Source organism: Neovison vison, chromosome 3, assembly GCF_020171115.1.
Source record: "Neovison vison isolate M4711 chromosome 3, ASM_NN_V1, whole genome shotgun sequence".
Lineage (NCBI taxonomy): Eukaryota > Metazoa > Chordata > Mammalia > Carnivora > Mustelidae > Neogale > Neogale vison.
The window spans coordinates 144,608,059-144,631,483 of NC_058093.1; positions in this window are offsets into that span (position 1 = coordinate 144,608,059).

Sequence of the window (23,425 nt, forward strand, 5' to 3'; positions counted from 1 at the left end):
TAACTTAAAAATATTTTTTATGGTTATTGTCTTAATGGAATGCCTCTGGGTCATATGCATTTTGCTTACATTAACTCAGTTAATCCCCACACTAGCCCTAGTTGTAACTCTCACAATGGAGATGGCTTTTCACTTTGCTATGCAGAGCAGGACTGATTTCTTTCATTTGCAATTCTTTCCTCCTGCTTTTAAAATTGCATAATTCATGAATTGCTGGCATTTAAAAATATGCCCAGTTCTGACCCAAGAGCACACAAGGATCATTCCCCTGACCTAGTGGTAAAATTACTCTTACAAGAACTTGTTTCAGTTCTTAGGCAAGGTCTCTGCTGGTCCATAATCTCAGATGGTGATAGGGTTAGGGTGAGTGGATGAATTCCGTATTTTTTTTAAGATTTTATGTATTTATTTGACAAAGAGACAAGTAGGCATCGAGATAGGCAGAGAGAGAGAGGGAGGAAGCAGTTTCCCTGACGAGCAGAGAGCCCAATACCGGCCTCTATCCCAGGACCCTGAGATCATGACCTGAACTGAAGGCAGAGGCTTAACCCACTGAACCACCCAGGTGCCCAAATTCCGTACTTTTGATTGTAGATACAAGAAGAAGTATTTCAAGAATGGGTGAATTGTTTGCCTTTACCTTTACCAAGCACATACAGATATAAAATATGTGTGACAAATGTTCAAAGCCCCCTTCCTTCATCCAATAAAGAGGCAGCTCCCTGAGTGTCTCACTGTTAGCCATACCTGATATCTGAGATTTTCACAGAACATATTAATTTGAGTTATTAAGGCTTTCGGACCTCTATAAATACTTACATGTTATAGGAAAGATATTAAAATGTAAAATAATTTTGATCTATAAATTGGACATTAAAAATCAAACTACCGGGACGCCTGGGTGGCTCAGTTGGTTAAGCAGCTGCCTTCGGCTCAGGTCATGATCCCAGCGTCCTGGGATCGAGTCCCGCATCGGGTTCCTTGCTCGGCAGGGAGCCTGCTTCTCCCTCTGCCTCTGCCTGCCTCTCTGTCTGCCTGTGCTCGCTCTCTCTCCCTCTCTCTCTGACAAATAAATAAATAAAATCTTTAAAAAAAAAAAAATCAAACTACCCATTTCTTTAAAGCAAACAGGTATCCATGTAGATGGACAGGTCATCTTTAATTTTGGTGGCAGGAAATAGAAATGTGCTCAGACCTAGAGCACTTAGCACCCTAGGCATATGACAGTAAGAGGCAGCCGTGTTGAGAACACTCGCTATACTTGCAATAGGTTTAAAGGGCAATGGATATAAAATTCATGAGTTTTAGGTTGGCCCTACATATTCTTGTATGGACTCTAAGTTCCACGGGTTTGAGCCAGTGTTTCTTTAGATCCCAAGCAGGCTTACGTGAACTGACATGAAAGTATTAGATTAATAATTTCAAAATGCATGCCTGTGGATATCTATTCCTTAATATTCTTTTATTTCCTTTTATATATATTTTTTAAGAACCGAAAGGTCCAACTTCAGAAATAAAGATTTGTAAAAATATGTGTATGCTATTATCTTCCCTTACTCTGCAGGATGAATAAATCTTCCCAAATTTGCTTTACATGTTTAATATTTTTGAATTCATGCAATTCAATCTTGAGTTACCTGTTAGGGCATTATTTCTGGATAAAAGACTTAAAATTGGATGTTACAGGTCATAAATCTGTACTATATATCAATTTCATGCTTTAGAAACATAACTTCTTATAATACTTGATTACCAAATTATTTTGTGTACAAAAACACATAACTGAGTGCTAGTGTTGTTTCAATGCCCAGAGAAAAGCAATTCGATAGTCTATAAATGAGACACAAAAAGCTAAATCACTATCCGTTGTTTAAAGAATCATTTGCTTTTTTGTTTGTTTGTTTGCTTATTTTAAACCATATTGACAGCTTTGCTAAAAAACTGAAACTTCAAATTATGAGTCATAGAATAGTCATGAGGAGAGTTGGTTTCTCTAATTCAAACCCTTTTAAATAAGTGATTTGTAAAATAATTGCTATAAGCAGGAGGCTACAGGGTGCCATTGTTGGCATTGGTGTGGGTGGGACGCTGCAGAACATCTTTTGTGGACAAAAGTTACAGGATTTAAGTACATCCACAGAAGAACAAAGGGACCACAGATAAGAAACTGACTTGGAATGGGAGAAACAACAGAAAACAAAAATAAAATTGCTTCCTGATTTCAGTTTGTGTTGAAAAATGGTTGTCTATGGCTAGTTGCACCAAATGTATAATAAAATAACTTGTTTTTCCTGATGAAGAGTGCTTTATGCTTCTGGGGACTGTGTTGGACAATTCATAGGCATGTTAAAATAGAGCCTGATGTACCCTTGATCTTAAATTTTTTTGGTCATATTTTTGCTGGTGGGGTCTTTGAAGCTTTTGCTGCCAGGATGTATTAGAAGAATAAAATAAGTTTAGTGAGTGCTGAAAGAGAAAAACAAACAAATAGACACATATGCATATCAAAAACAATATCATAAAATGGCAAGCACCCCCATTTGCCCTGAAGTTCCTCTAGGTTTTATCACAAGCTATAGCAGAGAGCTATAAAGTGGTTTTCTCTGCTCTCATTTTGGGAGATGGGGTGAGAAAACGAGGCATGAGAAACTCACAGAACAGAGGGCAAAATGGTTCACAAATGAGGAAAGAATAAAGAGCTGAAATAATTCGAAGAGGGTATTTTGGGTGGATGTATTTGACAATAGAGCCAAGTCATGCTCTGGAAATCCTTCCGACTGTGGCAGCTTCTTAGTATATATTATATCAAGAAGAGTCCTGGCCTCAGGACTAGGGGGTTAGTGTTAATCCTGGATCCTCCGCTAACGAGTTTAGTACTCTCTTTATTTCTTTGTTTCTTCCTTTCTGAAAATGAGATTGATTTCACCCAGTGAATTGGGTTGAGTAGTGTTACCTCAAACTTGAGGTCTTCTCAGGACCTCAGCATGTGACCTTATTTGGAAATAGTCTTTGCCAATATAATCAAGCTAAAATAAGATCACACCAGATTAGAATGAAATTTTCCCCTCATTTCTTGTAAGATTCTTATATTTACAGAAATGACAAGAGCACAGAGCTTCCTGTAATTGTTTTGAATTACATTTTCCTGTATTCTGTTTTTTTTTTCTCCCCAACCACATTATTGAGGTGTAATTGACATACAAAAAGCTGTACCTATTGAAGGTACACAAACCTGAAGGTTTTAAAGAGAAACCCACACTTTGAAACCATTACCATGATGTAAGCCATAAACATATCCATCACCTCCACTTTGCTCATGTCTTCTTTCTTGTCCTTATTATTTTTTTTGTAACAAGAACACTTAACATAAGGTCCATTATCTTAATAATACTGTATTGTGTACTTAAAAATTTGCCAACTATAGGCACTGTGTTGTACAGTAGATTGCTGGAGTTATTTATCTTAGATAAGAAAAATTTTATGCCTTTTGACTAGTACTCCCCCTTCCCCTCCCCTTGGCCCCTAGCAACCACTACTCTACTCTCTTCCTCCATGATTTTGACTATTTTAGATTCCTTATATAAGTGGTATCATGTATTATTTGTCTTATAACTGGCCTATTTCACTAAGGTTCCAGGTTCATTGTGTTGTCCCAAATGACAAGATTTCTTTCTTTCTTTCTTTCTTTCTTTCTTTCTTTCTTTCTTTCTTTCTTTCTTTCTTTCTTTCTTTCTTTTTTCTTTTTAAGGCTGTATAATGTTCCATTGTAGGCATATAACCACATTTCCTCCATATATCCATCCATCATGGACATGTTGGTTTCTTCTGTGTCTTGGCTATTGTGAATCATGGTGCAGTGAACTTGAACATGAGAACACAGATAGCTCTTTGATCCTGATTTCAATTCTTTTGGCTACATACCCCAAAGTGGAAATGCTAGATTCTTTGGTAGTTCAGTTTTTAATATTTAGAGGACTCTCCATGTGGCTGCATTTATTTTAATTTCTACCAACAGTGTAGGAAGTTTCCCTTTTCTCTACATCCTTGCCAATACTTACTGTCCTTTCCCTTTTTATGATACTCTTCCTAACAGGTGTGACATAATATACCATTATGGTTTTGATTTGCATTTCTCTGATGATTAATGGTGGTAAGCACTTTTTCATACACCTGTTGGCCATTGGTATGTCTTCTTTGGAAAAATGTCTACTCAATTTCTTTGCTCATTTTTAATATTTTTTATTAAAATTTTTTATTTTTTTATAAACATGTAATGAATTTTTATCTTCAGGGGTATAGGTCTGTGAATCGCCAGGTTCACACACATCACAGCACTCACCATAGCACATACTCTCCCCAATGTCCATAACCCCACCCCCCTCCTCTGGCCTCCCCCCGTCAGCAACCCTCAGTTTGTTTAGTGAGATTAAGAGTCACTTACGGTTTGTCTCATTCCCGATCCCATCTTGTTTCATTTATTCTTTTCCTACCCCCTGAACCTCCATGTTGCATCTCCACTTCCTCATATCAGGGAGATCATATGATAGTTGTCTTTCTCCGATTGACTTATTTTGCTAAGCATGATATCCTCTCGTCGTTGCAAATGGCAAGATTTCATTTCTTTTGATGGTTGCATAGTATTCCATTGTGTATATATACCACATCTTCTTTATCCATTCATCTGTTGGTGGACATCTAGGTTCTTTCCATAGTTTGGCTATTGTGGACATTGCTGCTATAAACAATCGGGTGCACATGCCCCTTCGGATCGCTATGTTTGTGTCTTTAGGGTAAATACCCAGTAGTGCAGTTGCTGGGTCATAAAGTAGCTCTATTTTCAACTTTTTGCGAAACCTCCATGCTGTTTTCCAGAGTGGTTACACCAGCTTGCATTCCCACCAACAGTGTAGGAGGGTTCCCCTTTCTCCGCATCCTTGCCGCATCTGTCATTTCTTGACTTGTTAATTTTAGCCATTCTGACTGGTGTGAGGTGGTATCTTATTGTGGTTTTGATTTGTATTTCTCTGATGCTGAGTGATGTGAAATACTTTTTCATGTGTCTTCTTTGCAGAAATGTCTGTTCATGTCCTCTGCCCATTTCTTGATTGGATTATTTGTTCTTTGGGTGTTGAGTTTGCTAAGCTCTTTATAGATTTTGGATACTAGCCCTTTATCTAATATGTCATTTGCAAATATCTTCTCCCATTCTGTCAGTTGTCTTTTGGTTTTGTTAACTGTTTCCTTTGCTGTGCAAAAGCTTTTGATCTTGATGAAATCCCAATAGTTCATTTTTGCCCTTGCTTCCCTTGCGTTTGGTGATGTTCCCAAGAAGAAGCTGCTGCAGCTGAGGTCAAAGAGGTTGCTGCCTGTGTTCTCCTCAAGGATTTTGATGGATTCCTTTCTCACATTGAGGTCCTTCATCCATTTTGAGTCTAGTTTCATGTGTGGTGTAAGGAAATGGTCCAATTTCATTTTTCTGTATGTGGCTGTCCAATCTTCCCAGCACCATTTTTTGAAGAGTCTTTCTTTTTTTCCATTGGACATTCTTTCCTGCTTTGTCGAAGATTAGTTGGCCATAGAGTTGAGGTTCTATTTCTGGGCTCTCTATTCTGTTCCATTGGTCTATGTGTCTGTTTTTGTGCCAGTACCATGCTGTCTTGATGATGACAGCTTTGTAATAAAGCTTGAAGTCCGGAATTGTGATGCCACTAACTTTGGCTTTCTTTTTCAATATTCCTTTGGCTATTTGAGGTCTTTTCTGGTTCCATATAAATTTTAGGATTATTTGTTCCATTTTTTTTGAAAGAAATGGACGGAATTTTGATAAGGATTGCATTAAATGTATAGATTGCTTTAGGTAGCATAGACATTTTCACAATATTTGTTCTTACAATCCAGGAGCATGGAACATTTTTCCATTTCCTTGTGTCTTCCTCAATTTCTTTCATGAATACTTCATAGTTTTCTGAGTATAGATTCTTTGCCTCTTTGGTTAGGTTTATTCCTAGGTATCTTATGGTTTTGGGTGCAACTGTAAATGGGATTGACTCCTTAATTTCTCTTTCTTCTATCTTGTTGTTGTTGTAGAGAAATGCAACTGATTTCTGTGCATTGATTTTATATCCTGACACTTTACTAAATTCCTGTATAAGTTCTACTTTGCTCATTTTTTATTGGATTTTTTTCTCCTGAATTATTTGAGTTACTTATATATTGTAGACAATAATGATTTATCAAATGTATAATTTACAAATGTTTTCTCTGATTCCATAGGTTGCCATTTTATTTTGTTGATTATTTCCTTGGCCTAGAAGCTTTTTAGTTTGACATAAGTCCTCTTGTCTGTGTTTGTTTTTGTTTCTTGTGTTTTGGCATTACATCTAAAAGATCATTGCCAAGGCAAATGTCAAGCACTTTCACCCTATGCTTCTTATAGGAATTTTACAGTATCAAGTCTCCATTTAAGGCAGAGATTTCTTATAAGCCAAGGAATCTGTGGATTACCAGCAACCAATAAAAGCTAGGAGAGAGGCATGGAACCTATTGCCCCTTGGAGACTTCAGAAGGAACTAACCTTGCCAACACTTTGATTTCAGATTTCTAGCCTCCAAGAACTATGAGATAATAAATATCTGTTGTTTTAAGCCACCTAGTTTATGCCACTTTTATTATGGCAACTCTAGGAATTAATATACCTACTCTACACAAAGAGTAGAAAATTAAAGTGAGATTTAAAGGCTCAACATAAGAACTCTAGCTAATGTATGAGTATTACCTAATGAGATACAATAAGAAACAGAAGTGGGAAAGAATACATTTTTAATTTGTATAATCATTATATTAAGATTAAGATTTGGGGTTCCTGGGTGGCTTAGTCTGTTAAGGGTCTGCCTTTGGCTCAGGTTGTGATTCCAGGGTCCTGAGATGGAGCCCTGCATCAGGCTTTCTGCTCAGTGGGAAGCCCACTTCTCCCTTTCTCCCCCTCCCCAGTCATGCTCTCTCTCTCTGTCTCTTCCAAATTAATAAAATTTTAAAATAAAAAAGATGAAGGTTCCCCAATGTTTTACAACCGTAATTTCAGAAGGAGGCCTGATGCAGTTTCCACTCATCACAAGTCTTCATGGGAATCCTGAAATCTGGAAGAGATTACTACGGTTGCAGTAACCAGTTCAAAGAGCCAGTAGATGAGCCTGTAAAATTTATCAAAATAAATCCAATGGTCATATCTCTTTCACATAAGGATTAATGTCTTATTCTAAAAATATTTCAATTATCTGATTCAAATGTTAATAGGAATGGCAAAGAGAAAAGAAGATTTAAGTAGAACTTTGATCTGAGCAATGAAGTATTGATGATAAAGGTATTTAGAAAATTTCACATCGCAACAGAGACACTGAAAATCTTACCATAGTATAATTCTTCTTAGCTTCACTTCTGTTTAAAAGAGAAAATATCACACTGCTAATTAATGTATGTGATATAATATAAGCAACTGATTCATCAAATTAATTTCCTGACACTTTCCTGGCGCACTTTAAAATTCGGCTGCATGGGAAACATCAGCATATTTTGTTCTCTTCTTTGCAATTAAGAAGTTAATGTTTGGTCTTAACAATCACACTGAAGGATCCTGTGTCAGACACACTAGTGCAGAACGCTGCAAAGCCGCAAAATACTTGGAAATGGTTTAATCTCTGAGGGAAGACTTAAATCTCTGGGTACCAGGGGAAAACAAACTGAAGAGAAGAGATGATTTTCAGGCGAAGACTAGACCTATTCAACTGTGTTAAATTTGGAAGCAGAAATCGAGTATTTAATTAGGTTGGTTTTCTGGGCATCAACTTCAGAGGAATGATAAATATGCTTCTGTATCCTGCCGTGCTTCATGAGGAGCCAAGTCAACAAAGAGATTTACTCAGCCCAATTCATGGAGCCTTTGGGTGCCCAGTTTGTTTGGTCTAATAAAGCTAACAGTTCTCTGTGGCCCAGCTTCTAAACCTAACCTCAGATTGCAATTTAAACCCATTCTTTAAATGTTGGTGCCCTATGCAGGGTAAGTGACCTGGCCCTTCAAGACAAATCAGTTTTGTAGCAAAGGGCCAGTTCAGACAGTTAGGACCCTGCCCACCAACAAACTGTGGGTTGTGTTTGCCTTAGAAATCCGAAGGCCAAGAAGTTCTCTTGTCTTCTCATTCTGTTACATTACTGGGTTGCAAACTAAAGAAAAAAATTCACCACTAAAGGTCAAAATTTGGTCCCAGGTATCTAAAAGTCTGGCTGTTCTGCTATCTTTCTGTCTTGTTGATTAAAGAGGATGCATATACCTAGAATTTGATGGTGTTTACAGGATCCCAGAGGTAAGAGAGTCTACCTCTTGAAAACTTTGATCCTTTCAAGAAGATCTAGAAAAATCCAGAATGCCTGAGATCATTGATTTGGGTATGGAAAAGACATGCCTCAGGGTAGGATAGGTATGTTGTTTCTGGTACCTAAAAAAGCAGAAAATAGCGACCCAAAGGGACTTCCTCATCCAACAAATGATTCTGGCCTTTTAATCAAGAATGGCACAAAAGGGGTATTTATAAAAACTTCTACTTATGAACAATTTCTGTTGTTTTCTAGTTTGACTTTGACTTGGGCCTTGTCTTAATATTGATATAATTTGAATGTTTCCTCTGGACCAAGTTACCTTAAGCGATTAGTTGATTAGCTGGTCACCATTGATGCTTTTGCTAGCATTGGCTATAGTTACAAAATTTAAAAATGGAATTTTTTTCAACTTCAGATTTCTGCCTTTTTTTTTTTTTTGGTAAAATATTAACTGGAAACACTGAATCAATTATCTTAACAGCCAAAAGAATACCTGTCTTATATAATTTACTGGTTCCACAAACATAGATTTGTGATTTTAAATTCCCCAGCCAATAGTAATTGAGTGAATAAATCAATGAATGAAGTCAGTCAATGAATCAGTAGATGAGGAAGTTAGGAAGATTTTAAGGATATGCCTATTCCAAATGGATTTAGGCCAATTAGAAGAAATATTGTAAATGACATAAAAATAGACCTTTGGAGGTTTTATGCCCTTCAAATTGAGATCAGGTCAGAATATTTTACGAACATTCACCACATAAAATCATTAAGAGGAAGATAAGCATAGTCTTAAAAGATTTAGTCTAATTAATTGGTCAAGGGATCAAAAAAGAGATTCAAGTAATTTATAAAATGTATATTGAGAAAATATCTAAGAAGAGTAAGTGATACGAACTCAGAAAGTTAAAAGCCAAAATTTTACAGGGAATAATAGAATGTCTAGGTATCTAAGGTCTATTGAATATTTAAGAAAAAATTTCTCTTTTGCTTGACAAACTCAGTTAAATTTTCCACTTGCCTAATTTAATAAAATAGAATAATCCAAATGAAAATACAGTATGGTAGAGTACAGAATTTAAGAGAATTAAAAATTTATTTAAGGCATTCATTTTCAATAACATTGTCGATTATGGACCCAAGTAGATCTCCATCTAAGAAAGAATAATCCTAGATAAATATTAAATGAACTAATGAGTTTCAGGAAAGCAAGGACTTCTCGGGTTAACTTCTCAGTTAAAAACTAATTGAAGGCAGGAACCCAAAGAAGTAAAGAAAACAGTGAAACTAACTTTCACATGTAGGCACTTGCTGGGCCTAAGAACTTGGACTGTATTTTGAAGAACTCTCAAAGTTTGGGAAAAAAGATAAAATCCAGGACATCTCTAAGGTGGAGCATCTACAATGAAGCCCTTATGTCTTCAAGCTGGTACTCCAATGAGTGTATAATAATAATCCAGAAATCATCTTCTTTGCCACTGTCAAGTGGGACCACAAAGGAAATTAACTACCTCAATATGTCACTGAGATGGGGTGGGGGATAGCATTAGTAAACATTCAGAAACACTAAACTGATCTCAAGCAGCTTTCAAACCTAAATTTATATAAAGTAAAAGGATTGGGGACTGATAATTTCCCCAAGTACTTGGCAGAGGCAAATATCGAACTTAAAAGGAACTCGTTTTCATCTTAATCATTTCCAATGTTTCCCACAATAATACATACAGACAGGAAAAAACAAAGTACCATGAACAAGAACCATCAGAAAAAAAATCCTCAAGCCTCAGATACTGTAATTTTCAGATGCAGAATATAAAATATCTATGCTTACTATACATAAATAAAAGACAAGCTTGAAATGATGTGCATGGGACAAAAAACAATAAAGAGTAATCAAGTATATTTGATAAAGAATCAAGCAGAACTCTTAGAAATAAAAACAATAATATAAAAAATAAAAACCCAGTAGAAGAAGGGAACATTATAGTAGATCTGAAACAAACAAACAAAAAAAAGGAAACTGAAAAGAAATTATCAACTAAAAAAAAAATCAGGTCTAATCTAGCAAAGAGAGATAAAGGTCTGGAAAATATAAAAAATAAGTTTGGGGATATGGAGGATAGTGTGGATATCTACAAAATGTCTAAATAGAATTCCAGACAGAAAAAGATAAAGAATGGGCTGAGGCCGTATTTGAAAAGACAGTGGCAGAAAATTCTTTGAGGAACTGGGAAGATTGAAGTAGAAATAGAAATAAAAATAGAAATAGAAATAAAAGATTGATTTTATTTCTAGGAGTCCCCCAAATCTTAGGCAGATAAATAAAAAAATTAATAACTAGACAACACAGCAAATACAAATTTAAAAGCAGGCATTGAGGAAAAACTTAGAAATACATAAAACTTTTTCTCAGCAACAAGGGAGGGCAAAAGACCATGAAATGATGTGCTAAGAGAAAGTACCTATTGATATAAAGTTGCATAACCAGCAAACAATGTCTTTAATGTAGCATAGTGCAATAAATACTTTGCCAACTAAAAGGAACTAGAGATAGGTTTTTGTTGTTGTTGTTGTTTACCATCAGATTCCCAGTAAAAGAAACCCTGAAGGATATACTTGAGACAGAAGCAAAGTAATATAAGATGGAAGGTCTGAGATTCAAGAATAAAGAGTGCAGAAAATAGCAAACATGTGTGCAAATCTATATAAACATCTATTGTATAAAACATGAGCAGTAAAGTCTACTCCAAGTGAATTATAGATGTTTTATAAAACCCAAAGCTATTAAAGTTTTGAGAAGTTGATATCCAAGGATATCTTCATAATTGTAAGACAGGGAAGTTTCTTTTTAAGGCAAAAACCCCACTAACCAATTAAAAAATAGGTTGCTAATATATGATTACATTAAAATTAAGATTTTCAAAACTTCTGTTAATCTAAAGGCACTGTAGAGGGAAAACCAACAACCAAAAGAGAAAAAAAAAGCAGAAACTGGGAAAAGATATATAAACAAGTAATACACATAACCAGAATATATGAGGAACTTCAACAAATCAATAGGCAATGGCAAAACTCAAAGACAACAAGCTTAACAGAAAACTTAAATAGGTACTTCACAAAAGAATGAATCTGAAAGGTCATTAAACTTACTAAATGTTGCTCAAGTGGGCATGCACAGAAATATTGATAGCCATTTTTTTAACCCCAAAAGAGGAAATAATCTGACTATCCATTATCAGTAGATTAGACATGTACACTGTGATACATTTTCATAACAAAATATTATATATCTATGAGAAAGAAACTGTAGCTCTGGGCATCACCATGGAACTCACAAGACTTTCAAGTAAAAGAAGTAAGTCATAAGGTTCTATTTATACAGATTCAAAGACTTGTAAAACTAAAAAGTGTGTTGTTTAGGAAATCTAAGTGAGAAAACTATGAACAAAAACCCCCATAATTAATATTCAACTCAGGACATCAATTACTTCTGGTGCAGAGGCAAAAAAATTAGTTTGAGGGGGGTAGACAATTTTTTAAAGTCACTGGCAAATTCCAATTTCTCATCCTGAAAATGGTGTTAAATGGGTGCCCCGTTCTCCGATGCTGAGCACAATACTCGGACCCCGAGCAGGAACCCAGTGAACGATGCATAGTGAATGATGGATGAGAGAGTCTCTCTTCCTTTGAAATCCATCCTTTATCTTTCTTTTTGAAATTTTGTAAAAAGTCTTCCTTTATATACCTTTAACAGTCAATCTGGCCTGCTATCACAGGATACCATAAAATAGGTGGCTCAAACCACAATTTATTTCTTGCAGTTCTGGAAACTGGAAAGTCCAAGATCAGGATGCCAGTAGATTTCGGTTCCTAGTTCTCTTCCTGGTTTGCAGATTGCTGCCCTCTTGCTGCAAGAGAGGGAGAGGGGGAGAGCGAGCTCTTCAGTGTCTTCTTACAAAGGCATGAATTCCATCCTGGGAACTCCATCCACAGATCTTATCTAACCCTAATTTCTTCCCAGTAGCCCTACTTCTTAATAGCATCACCTGGTTGGGGAGAGGAGTGGTAGAGTTTCAGCACAAGAATTTTGTGGAAACACCTACATTCAGTAAAATTAAAAATTTCGAATTAAGATTCCTCTTGAAAAAAAGACACTTAGAGCTGATTTTAAGGACCATTTAAAAAAAGTTAAGCTCAGGTAAGGACTACATCTTATTTGCTCCTTTATCACAGCACCTAACAAGGATCTGGAATCTTGTAAGTCTCTAAAACTATTAACTAGCCAAAAAATATGAAATAATAATTTTGGTTGAGATATGGTCTCTTAATATAACAAAGAGAAAATTCAACAGCTCTTTCTTTTGGAAACCAGGTCCTAATTACAAAACTTTATTATCTTGACTGGGGTGTGTGTCTATATTTGCCAAGTAAGAAGAAGTCCTACGATTAGCAGTTAGGGGTAACAAGCTAGTTCCAACCCCAAAATAGCCCAACTCTAGAAAGGCTGTAATGGTGATATTCAACAATTGTTTGCACCTTATCATTAATGTAACTGGTTAACTAATCAGCTGAAGACAAGGACTAGAGAGTAAGGAAAGGGACAATGAGCTTTCAGAAATGATTGAATTACCCTACCCCATTACCTTTAATTTTGCCTCCTGTCTGACTAACTATTCAAGGGATATGGTTCTTTCCAGTAAGTGATGAGAAACCCAGGGCCACCACAGAGCAGACCCAAGTAAGCATAGAAGCTCACACTTCATGTGAATACACACCTCTCAACCATCAAAATTCTCTTCTTTTTTTATTTATAGTTTTTAAAAAAGATTTTATTTATTTATTTGTCAGAGAGTGAGTGAGTACACAATCAGGGGGAGTGGCAGGCAGAGGGGGAAGCACGCTCTTCCCCCCACCCCAATGAGAAAGGATCCTGATGTGGAACTGGATCCCAGGACCTTGGGATTATGCCCTCAGCCAAAGGCAGATAGATGCTTAACCAACTGAGCCATCCAGGTTGTCCGCATCATATCACAGTTCTATTCTAAGGGTTCTGAGCATAATGTGTTTATCATATTCTCACACTCTCCTTTCCCACCTCTTGGATTTCAAGGCTGGTTTGTCCTTTGAGGGTGCCTGATGAGGTTTACTGCCTTACTCCCCCACCCTCCCTCCCTTACTCCCTCACTCCCTCCTTCAGTAATCATCTGAAGAGATCCCCGTAGTTGTCAGAAAAATAGGAGGTGAACTTATGCCAGTAAAAAGGCTGGATCTGAATTAACTTGATGTGGTCCTGGAATTTGAGGTTAGGGAATTTTTACTTTGAACCTGTTGTGGGGATGAGAAAAATGTTAGGCTTCTAGAAATGCCATAAAAACGCTTAGTCACTGCTCAAAACTACTGGTACACTCAATAGTCACAGAATATCTACTAGGCATTTTTTTATTGATGATCTTATCTATAGATAGTTGCTTAATAAGATATAGCTTTTATTACTATGCTCATTCATTAATCATTTCATTATGATGAAAGTGTAATGCATAAAAGTTACGTAGTATAGTATATTACAGGTATGATATAAGTTAATACATATATTATATGCTATATATATGTATATACATATATGTGTGAGTGTCTGTGTGTGAATCCCTATAGATAGACAAAGACGTACCGATGTAGATGCAGATGTGGATGTGGATCTATCTCCCTGGACAGGAATAGGAGGGAGAGACACTTGGTGCCAGGTGTGTTTAGGGTTACATTAGGCATGGTCTTGTGGTGGAAAGGAGAGATGTTCAATGATTATGTGTAACCTCAAACAAGATTTGAGGGTCTCAGAATCGCTAGCTCTGTTTTGAATGCTTAGTGGCCTTTTAGGAGGACCAGTATCCACTTTTTACTATCTTCTAAGGTGACATTAAGGAAGGCCACATCTGACTTGAATCAGAATCTTAAAAGAATCTTAACAGAATCTTAATAGTTGTGTCTTGCTTGTAGGGATAATATGGAAATGAAAGTATGAACATTTATAATTTAGTAAAAGAGTAACTTTAAAATAAGCCTTGGTATCTATTGGCAGGTCTGGTGGCAAGACTCTTTGAAATGTGCGGTTAACTGACCATTGTTCTACTTCTGCTGTGTGGTGCTGAGAGACATACTTGCAGTCAACTGTGTTGGCCTAATAAGGCCGGGGATGATAAATGTGAACTGTGATTATGCTGAGTGAACTGTACTGTGCCTTGTAATCCATTCTTGTATCGACTGCATAACTCCAAGATCGATGAGGTGCACTGGCTCAGATGGGCTGATTGTGGCTCAAATCCAGACCAGCTTATGTGCAATTTTGATCTGAACTTAATGGAAAATGGTCTGGCATCAAAAAACCTGAAATGGACCTTAATCAGACGGATAGTAACCTTTGCAGATGTGCATACCAGGGAAGATTTAGGAATCTGGATATCTCTTGGTCCTAGAAGCTAACATGCTTACATGTCTCTCCCATGTGTCCTGACTATGTTAACCTTCCTCCATACTTCTACATATATAAATTTATTTAATGCCCTGTTTAACTCATTTAGAGTTTGTGTCTGGTCATTCCATCAATCTAGGTCCAGTATTGTTATTGTTTTTATGGTGGTCATGTGCTGATGTTATAAACAAAGTTTACATTTAAAAAAAAACATTATTTTATTGTTTATAATTCCATTTTGATTTCAGGTCTTTCCTAAATAAAACCCCATCTTATGTGATGAATATTTGGGGCAAAATGTCAGGGAAAATGGGAAAAAATTAGCTTATCAATGGGGTCTCTGTTTTATGGAAATGTTTGATCAACATCTTCCTTCTTGTTTCTCTTTGAGAACCCTCAACATATAGTTATACTTAGTTATAGATCTGGTCTTGCTGTTCTTGCCCTATGTTCTTCATCCATAGATGAGGGAGAGAGAATGACATGCATCTTATCTAATGGGGAAAAGTAGCAAATTAACGAAAGTGGAGGTTTAAAAGGATTATTTAAAAGATAAAGGAATGCAGGAAAGATAGTTCAATTAATGCTCAGCCTTAACATGACATCAACCTCAGAGCTCTGGCAAATAAAGGGAAGGTGAGATTATTACCCCCAAATTAACCTTTACCAGAAAAATACATTAGCTATACAAAACAGAGGCAAAACTCTAAGAAAAAAAGGAAAAAGGAAAAGGAAAATAAATCACTACCCATCTTACTTAACCAGTTGAATTTCCCTTACGTTTCCTTAGATTCTCTTAAAATCCTCCAAATAACCAGTTGTTTTTTTTTTTTTTTTCTCCTTAGCCTCCAAGGGTGTCCACCATACCTGTGCCATTCTCTAAGACCACAGAATTTTCCATCAGCCCTCTCTTTCCCAGTGCCTCCTAGATTAGGTCTAGAAGGGATTTTCTCACCTTTCTGATAACTCTGGAATGAAAGGGATCATAGTCCTAAGGATCATAGTCTTTAAACATCCACATAATAGAACTACAAAGTTTGGGCAGTTTGTCAGAATAAATTTAGAGCCCTTAGAAATGCCTTATGTTTCTTGACCCTAAAGCATTGACATGGTTCTGCAAGATTCGGAAGAGAGTGGCAGGCCTGAATGATTAGGAAAATGAGCTTATGGCCCCAGCATAGTTTCTAGTTCCTGGGTATCTTGGAATCATAGTGATGCCAATGCATCCTTGAATCAAGCCTGCAAATCTTTGGCACACTTAACATTTTTATTGTTGGGTGCTATAAATTCATAGAGATTAGTTAGTTCTGATTGATTCATTTGCTTATCACATAAAACATCTCAAAAATACAGCATCCAATATGTGAGAACCCATAGGGTTTCTGGAAGGAAGGGAAACCCACTAAAATGAAGGCCTCCATAAGTTTCTTTTGCTCTCAAGCCCATCTGCACTATGCCTCCAAAAATTCTTGAAAGCTGTCATATAACTGTTTCTGTCAGTTTATGGCTCCAGGTAAGCTGATCTCAGCTGAGATTCTCTGCATTCATCTATCTCTCCATATTTCACGATGGCGGTTTGCCTGGGTAGTTTGCCTCAATTCTCTGAGGGGTCTAAGACAAGTCACGGATTTTCCGTGTGTTCAGCTATTTTCTTATTATAAAGATGGGAGTGATAACTTCCAAGCTCTTTACTTGTCAGAGCTGAAATTGGAAAGATTCTAGGATTTTTCATATATAAAATAAAATAAAAAAAGCTTCCTGCATGGTTTATAGAAAGGAAAACATCTATTACTATGTCTTGCATGCAAGTTGTTGCTAGATGATTGTTAATTTCTGAACTCCATCATACTGTGTCTAAATGAACTGAAGTCCTTGTGACTTTTCAATCATATATTTTATTAAGCCCAGTTTTCTCCATTATGTATGTCTACAGTTAGATTTTTAAACCCTGGGGCAGGATTTTGCATAGATACCTTAAATTTTATAGATATTCTAGGTATATGTGAAGCCCCAGTCATTATCATAGATAATGAAATATGGATCTTCATGGAGCTTCAAGACACAACTCAGGTGTGCCAAATGGTGTATCAGGGAGTAAGAGGGCTGAGATCCAAAGGGAATAGCAATGCCTGATAGAGCCAGAGTATGGAGAACCAACATGAAGATGAATCAGTACAAATTAGAGGCTTGTGGAAGAGATCAGTCAATGATAAATTTCTTGAAACCAAGGAAGAGTTAAAGGACTAGGGGAAGTCTAGTTGAGAAAGAAGATTATGATAACCCTCTTAAAATATTATTAGAATGCTAAAGAAGAGGCTGAATAGAGATTAATCCCAGAACTCAGGGATGGAAATTTAGAAGCAGACATGTTTTGGCCTAATATAATAAAGAATTTTCTAATGGTCAGTATTCTCTGAATATAAGAGAATCCAGAGGATTTCCAAGTTATTTATAAAAAGAATACAGCCACAAGCTGGAAATTGGTCTGGATGACTTTAAGCCATAAGCTTTTGTTTTTTGAGGCTACTTACATATGGTGTCATGTTGTTTCGTGGAGATTTTTCGCAATGAATCATGAGTCCAGACTCCCACAGCTCTCATGTTATATCATAAACATAATTTCATATCACAGCTTTTTGATCTATCCAATTTTGATTTTTTTGTGCAGTATTTAATAGAAAGCCCATGTTAAGAAAGCTTTTGGCAGATGAGAGTGATTCAGAAAAGGAAAGAAAAAAACAAAACAAAAGAACAAAGGCTCAGTGATAGCACATAACATCCCTATTTGCCATTGGAACCAAAGATAAATGATGGTTTAGAATAACTCTTCAAATATTTTTGTTCAAGAATGTTTTAAACAATTTTGAAAGACTCCACATGTACTAATGACACCTACAATTTTTCACCAGAAATTTAAGGAGTTGCAAAAGATATGGGTGAATTCAGGTGAATAGAAAGTAGCAACATTTTAAAATTAAACCATGTGGGGAGAGAGTTTTCAGAATAGTAGAATAAGATATACCAAAAAATCCTCTTGACACAAGTTATGATAAAACTCAAAAAATTGTTATAAATAACCTTTTTAGGACAGTGGAAATTGATTATAGGTGTTATGTAAGAGCCAAAATTATTAAGTCTAGAAGAAACTATAAAAAAATCTTTGTGACATTGGGTTAGGCAAAAATTCCTTCAATAAGATGTGAAAAACATAAATTATAAAAGAATAATTGACAGAATGGACTTCATCAAAATTAGAATTTTGCTCTTCAAAATTCATGGTTAAGAACATGAAAAGACAAGTCATAACTTGGAAAAATATTTGCAAAAAATATTTGATAATGGGCTTGTTTTTAACGGTATCTAAAATCTCTAACAACTCAATAAAAAAAGACAATCCAATGTGAGAAGGGAAGAAACAGACTTCACAAGATACAATACATGGGTCATCAGTAAGCACAAGAAAGATGGTCAGCATCACTATGAGATACTACTACATACCTACTAGAATGGCTGAAGTTAAAAATGCTGTCAATGTCAAATATTGGTGAGAATGTGAAGCAACAGGAACTCTCATATCTTACTGGTGGGAATGCAAAGTGGCAAAGCCATTTTGGAAAATGATATGGCAATATTTAACAAAGTTAAACATACACTTGATACATGATCTAGCAATGCTACTCCTATGTATCTACCTAAGAGAAATAAAAGCATATATTCACACGAAGCTTTGAAAATGAATATTGTCACATATTCTGAATTGGGAACAATTCAATTGTTCTTCAGTTGAGGAGTGACAAACACACTGGTATTCTTCATGGACCTAAAAAGGAACATACAACAGGGTGGGTCTAAAAACATCATGATCAGTTAAAAAGTCAAACACAAGATCTACATTCCATTTAAGATTCCTTTATATGAAATCCAAGGGAGTGTGAAACAAGAATGAGCTAAAAACAGATGAGAGGTTGTCAGGGCTTGCGCGTTAGAGGAGAAGATGGGTTGGAAAGGAAAGGGGTACACCTTTTAGTGGGATGGAACTGTTCTATATCTTAATTAGATTGGAGGATACTTGGCTGTCTGCAATTACCACATATGTTAGATAGTGCATTTTATTATATGTAAATTGAAACAATGAAAGTAAAGCTAAAAAAAACTCTGAACTATCCTTTAACAATATAAAATATGCATCTTTCCATTTCTCTTGAAATTGTATATTCATCCTACTACACTGACACAATTCTATGCTAATGTAAAATGTATTTATGGTTGGAGGTCTTTTACTAATCTCCCTAATATATTTCATAACAAGTTAAATATGAAAATACATTGAAATGTATATTTCTTTTTTTTGAAATGTATATTTCTTATCTATTAATATCACTGCTACATAAGTCTCTGTTATTTTTTTTCTCCTTGAGTTATCTCTATAATTATAATTAGTACGCAGTTGGTCAACTTGGTCTAAATACATTTCAAATTTTGATAAATAATTATCTGAACTTAATAAGTCAACATGTCTCTTCATGAGATGGATGAAGGTGATTAATGATTTGTGGGTTAGAGGAGGCTTCCCTATATCACATATGTCCAATATTCTGTTTGCTTCACCAGACATTGGACTCCTCAGGGCAATCAATGCAGCATACATAGAAGATTCTTGAAGGATATTAGGGGAGCCTTTTTGAAGGGTGCTTGTGAAAGAAAATAGGAAAGCACCTCATACTGATGCCTTAACCCCAGTCACATCCTCAAGCATTACATTTTAAAAGAGCGTACATTTGGACATTGTGTATCTGGGAAATGGAAGAGAATTCTTTTAAAGCTCTCAGGGCTTCCCTTCCTTTCTTCCTTCCTGAGTGTGAAAACAACTGGTCTAGGGTGGTGAATATCAGTCCTAGGTGCTTAAAAAATATATTGATAGTCAGGTTCCACAATGGACCAACCTGGTAGAATCAGAGGAAGTGCCCCTGGCACTATATATGCCATATATATATGTAGATATCTATCTATCTATCTATCTATATTTTTTAAAACTCCTCTGTTTACTCAGATGTGCAGCATGTTTGAGAATCTCTTATCTAAGACCTGGTTTGGGAAATTGACTTTTTACTTTGGAGGGCAACTGGTAAGAATTAATCTCAGTTTTTCTGAACTTTATAAAGGAAAAAAAATGAAAACTAACAAAACCAAGAGTTCATCTGATGGTTTGGATTTCCTGTCTTCAGAGGAAGAGGAAGGAAAAAAGATATAAAACAGAAAAGAAAAGAAATAAAATATGATTGTCCCAGCTATTTCTGAAACAAAAAATATTTGAAGTAGACTTAATTCACAAATATAATTAAGACTGCTTTATAAAGATCTTTTTTAGTTCTCATTTCCAGGGATTCAGAAGTTAGAAAACAAGTCCACGTTAGTGTAGTCAAAGCCATGCAAGGTAATTAATACTCTTAAGCAACATATTCTCCTTCTGATTAATTGCTTGCCAAAATACAGGACTCATATCCAAATAATTTTTTCTCATTTACTCTTTTGCTTCTGTCCCCATTTATCTATTTAAGAAAAAAAAATAAAGATCACCTATTCTTGTCATACAAGTTTTATTAGAACAAAATTTGCTGCTTAAAAAGACTTTGCTACTACTATTTATCCCAGAACTTAAACCTATTAATAATCATAGCTCATGTCACTATAGTTATTGTATACTTCGCTGGGGTTTTCCTAGAACTTATATGTATTGTAAAGTCACAATTGGAAGTAGATTCCAATTTTAAGACCTCAGAATTTACAGGTGAAATGGTTCTGGGATGTCAAGGCAGAATTCTTCAAATAGATGGTTTTTCTTCCATGATGTGGAGAAGTTTCCAGCAGAATAATATTGAATGTTTGGGGGACAGGATTATTCACCATGAAGTTGCAGCTATCTTTGAACATACAGGTAGAAATACCAGGAAGCTGGTACCTGGGTGGCTTATTCAGTTAAGCATCTGTCTTCTGCTCAGGTTATGATCTCTGGGTCCTGGGATCAACCCCACATCATGCTTCCCTGCTCGGCGAGAAGCCCACTTCTCTCTCTGCCCCTTGTCTCTCCTGTACTCTCAATCTCCCTCTTTTTCTCCCTTTCTCAAATAAGTAAATAAAATTCTATATTTTTTAAGATTTTTATTTATTTATTTGACAGAGTGACAGAGAGAGCACAACAAGAGGGAGCAGCTGGCAGGGGGAGAGGGAGAAGTAGGCTCCCCGCTGAGAAGAGAGCCCAATGTCTGACTTGATCTTAGGATGCTGGGATCATGATCTGAGCCGAAGGCAGACACCTACCCAGCTGAGACACCCAGGCGCCCTGAAATAAATAAAATTCTTAAAAAAAATATATCAGGAAGCTCCATCTTTTTAAAAAAAAAAACAAAACATTTTATTTATTGGTAAGAGAGAGGGCAGAAGCTCAGAGAGCTGCAGAGAGAGAAACAGGCTCCCTGCTGAGCAAGGAGCCTGAGGTGGGACTCCATCCCAGGACCCTGGGATCATGACCTGAGGCAAAGGCAGACGTTTAACTGACTGAGCCACCCAACTGAGCTCCTTCTTTGGTAATAATATCTTCTGGTATCTTAGGAAAGGTATAATTTGTGCCACTTAGCACTTGGATCTCATCAATGCAGTTTTTTTTTTTTCTGTTATACAGGAAATAAAACTGATTTGCTGTAGACCTGGTTTCATAAGTATATTGCCCATCTTCTTACTTATCTATGTATCTACCCACATCTTAAATTTTCTATGCAATTATTCCACCAACACTAATTTTCTATTATCAATCTTATTTTTCTATTATGTATAATACTCCTTTTCAGCCTCTCATCCATTGACCTTTCTTCTCTTTCAATATGCTGTCTAAGCTCTCTGCTTATCTGAACTCTTTGGTCATGAAAACTATCTAACTGATCCCCCTCTTTCCTTACCTACCCTTTTTTTTTTTAAGATTTTATTTATTTATTTGACAGAAATCACAAGTAGATGGAGAGGCAGGTAGAGAGAGAGAGAGGGAAGCAGGCTCCCTGCTGAGCAGAGAGCCCGATGCAGGACTCGATCCCAGGACCCTGAGATCATGACCTGAGCCGAAGGCAGTGGCTTAACCCACTGAGCCACCCAGGCGCCCCCCCTTTTTTTTAAGATTTTATTTATTTGACACACAGAGAGAGATATATATATCACAAGTAGGCAGAGAAGTAGGCAGAGAGAGAGGGGGAAGCAATCTCCCAACTGAGCAGAGAGCCCAACTTGGGGCTCTGATCCCAGGACCCCAAGATCATGACTTGAGCCAAAGGCAGAGGCTTAACCCACTGAGCCACACAGGTGCCCCTTCTCTACCCTTTTATAACTATCTTCTGTATCTGGCTTATAAATAACTAGCAATGCTATGTGGTCAAGGTTGTTAAATTGCTTATTTCAATATGCTTTATTTTCCTCCATCTCAAAGTTAATAGTCTTCAAAATCTTATATGTTCTATCCATCTCTTGTCAATTCTGCTTTTCCATCAGACTATTAATGTAATTCAAACTTTATTCTTGGAGGTCGTATTCTGAATAGACACCATAATACTCTGAATATCCTACAACTTAACCTAAGGTGGACCAGGAGAACTTGACCCTTTATTTTCTTGCTTCTTCATTTTTCACATGCCAAGGAGATTTTGAGTAAAGGTGTATTTGTGAGTGTAGGTGAGTAAAGGGAGGTACCTTGAAAGTGTCTCCTATCAAGATCTAATTCCCTTCCAATGATTCTGCCTTTACAATCCCATCCGAAGATAGAGGGTGAAACCCACACACCCAATCTTGCAGGAGAGACACTTCAGAGATATGTATGATTTTTTTCTTTCCTTCACTATACCTATATCCGATGGCTGATACTATCTATAAGTTTTGGAGTTTTTTTCTTTGAAGCATCTATAAAATTGAATTCTCCCTTCTCAGTTCTGCTGCTACCTTCCTAAATACAGATAAACTATTCACTGTGCATGAAAATGCCCAACAAATGTGTGTGAGAATAATTCATGGTTGTACATATACTCAATACCTTATTGTATAGTTATGTAATTTTGTAATTTGTACTTGTGTGCATTTATATATGTATATGTGAATTGCATGAACAAGTGTAATCAAGTAAAAATAGCACTTTATTTTAATATTTAATGATGATTAATGTATGGTAATTAAGCATATACATTATCCCAATGAGCATATTATTGCAAATTGTATTTTATTAGTTTTACATGGACAAGCCAAATTTTGAGTTTTTCTTATCTTCCTATGTTATTCCTATAATACATGTAATTTCTGCTAATACTAACTCCGACTCACTCAATATAACATTTATAGTCCTCTTTGCCACCCATCATCCCTAACACACATGCACATTACAAGGTAAAGAAATTACCCTTAATTCAGACCTTTTGCTCCGCTCTTCTCTGGTTTTGCCCTTACAGCTATCATTTCTCACTTGAAGGATTCCTGAGCAACCATCTCCTTCCCAAGCTCTCCCCTGTAGTTTGGAGACCGGAGAGATGGAAACAAATGTTTGCAGTGGCTATGACTCTG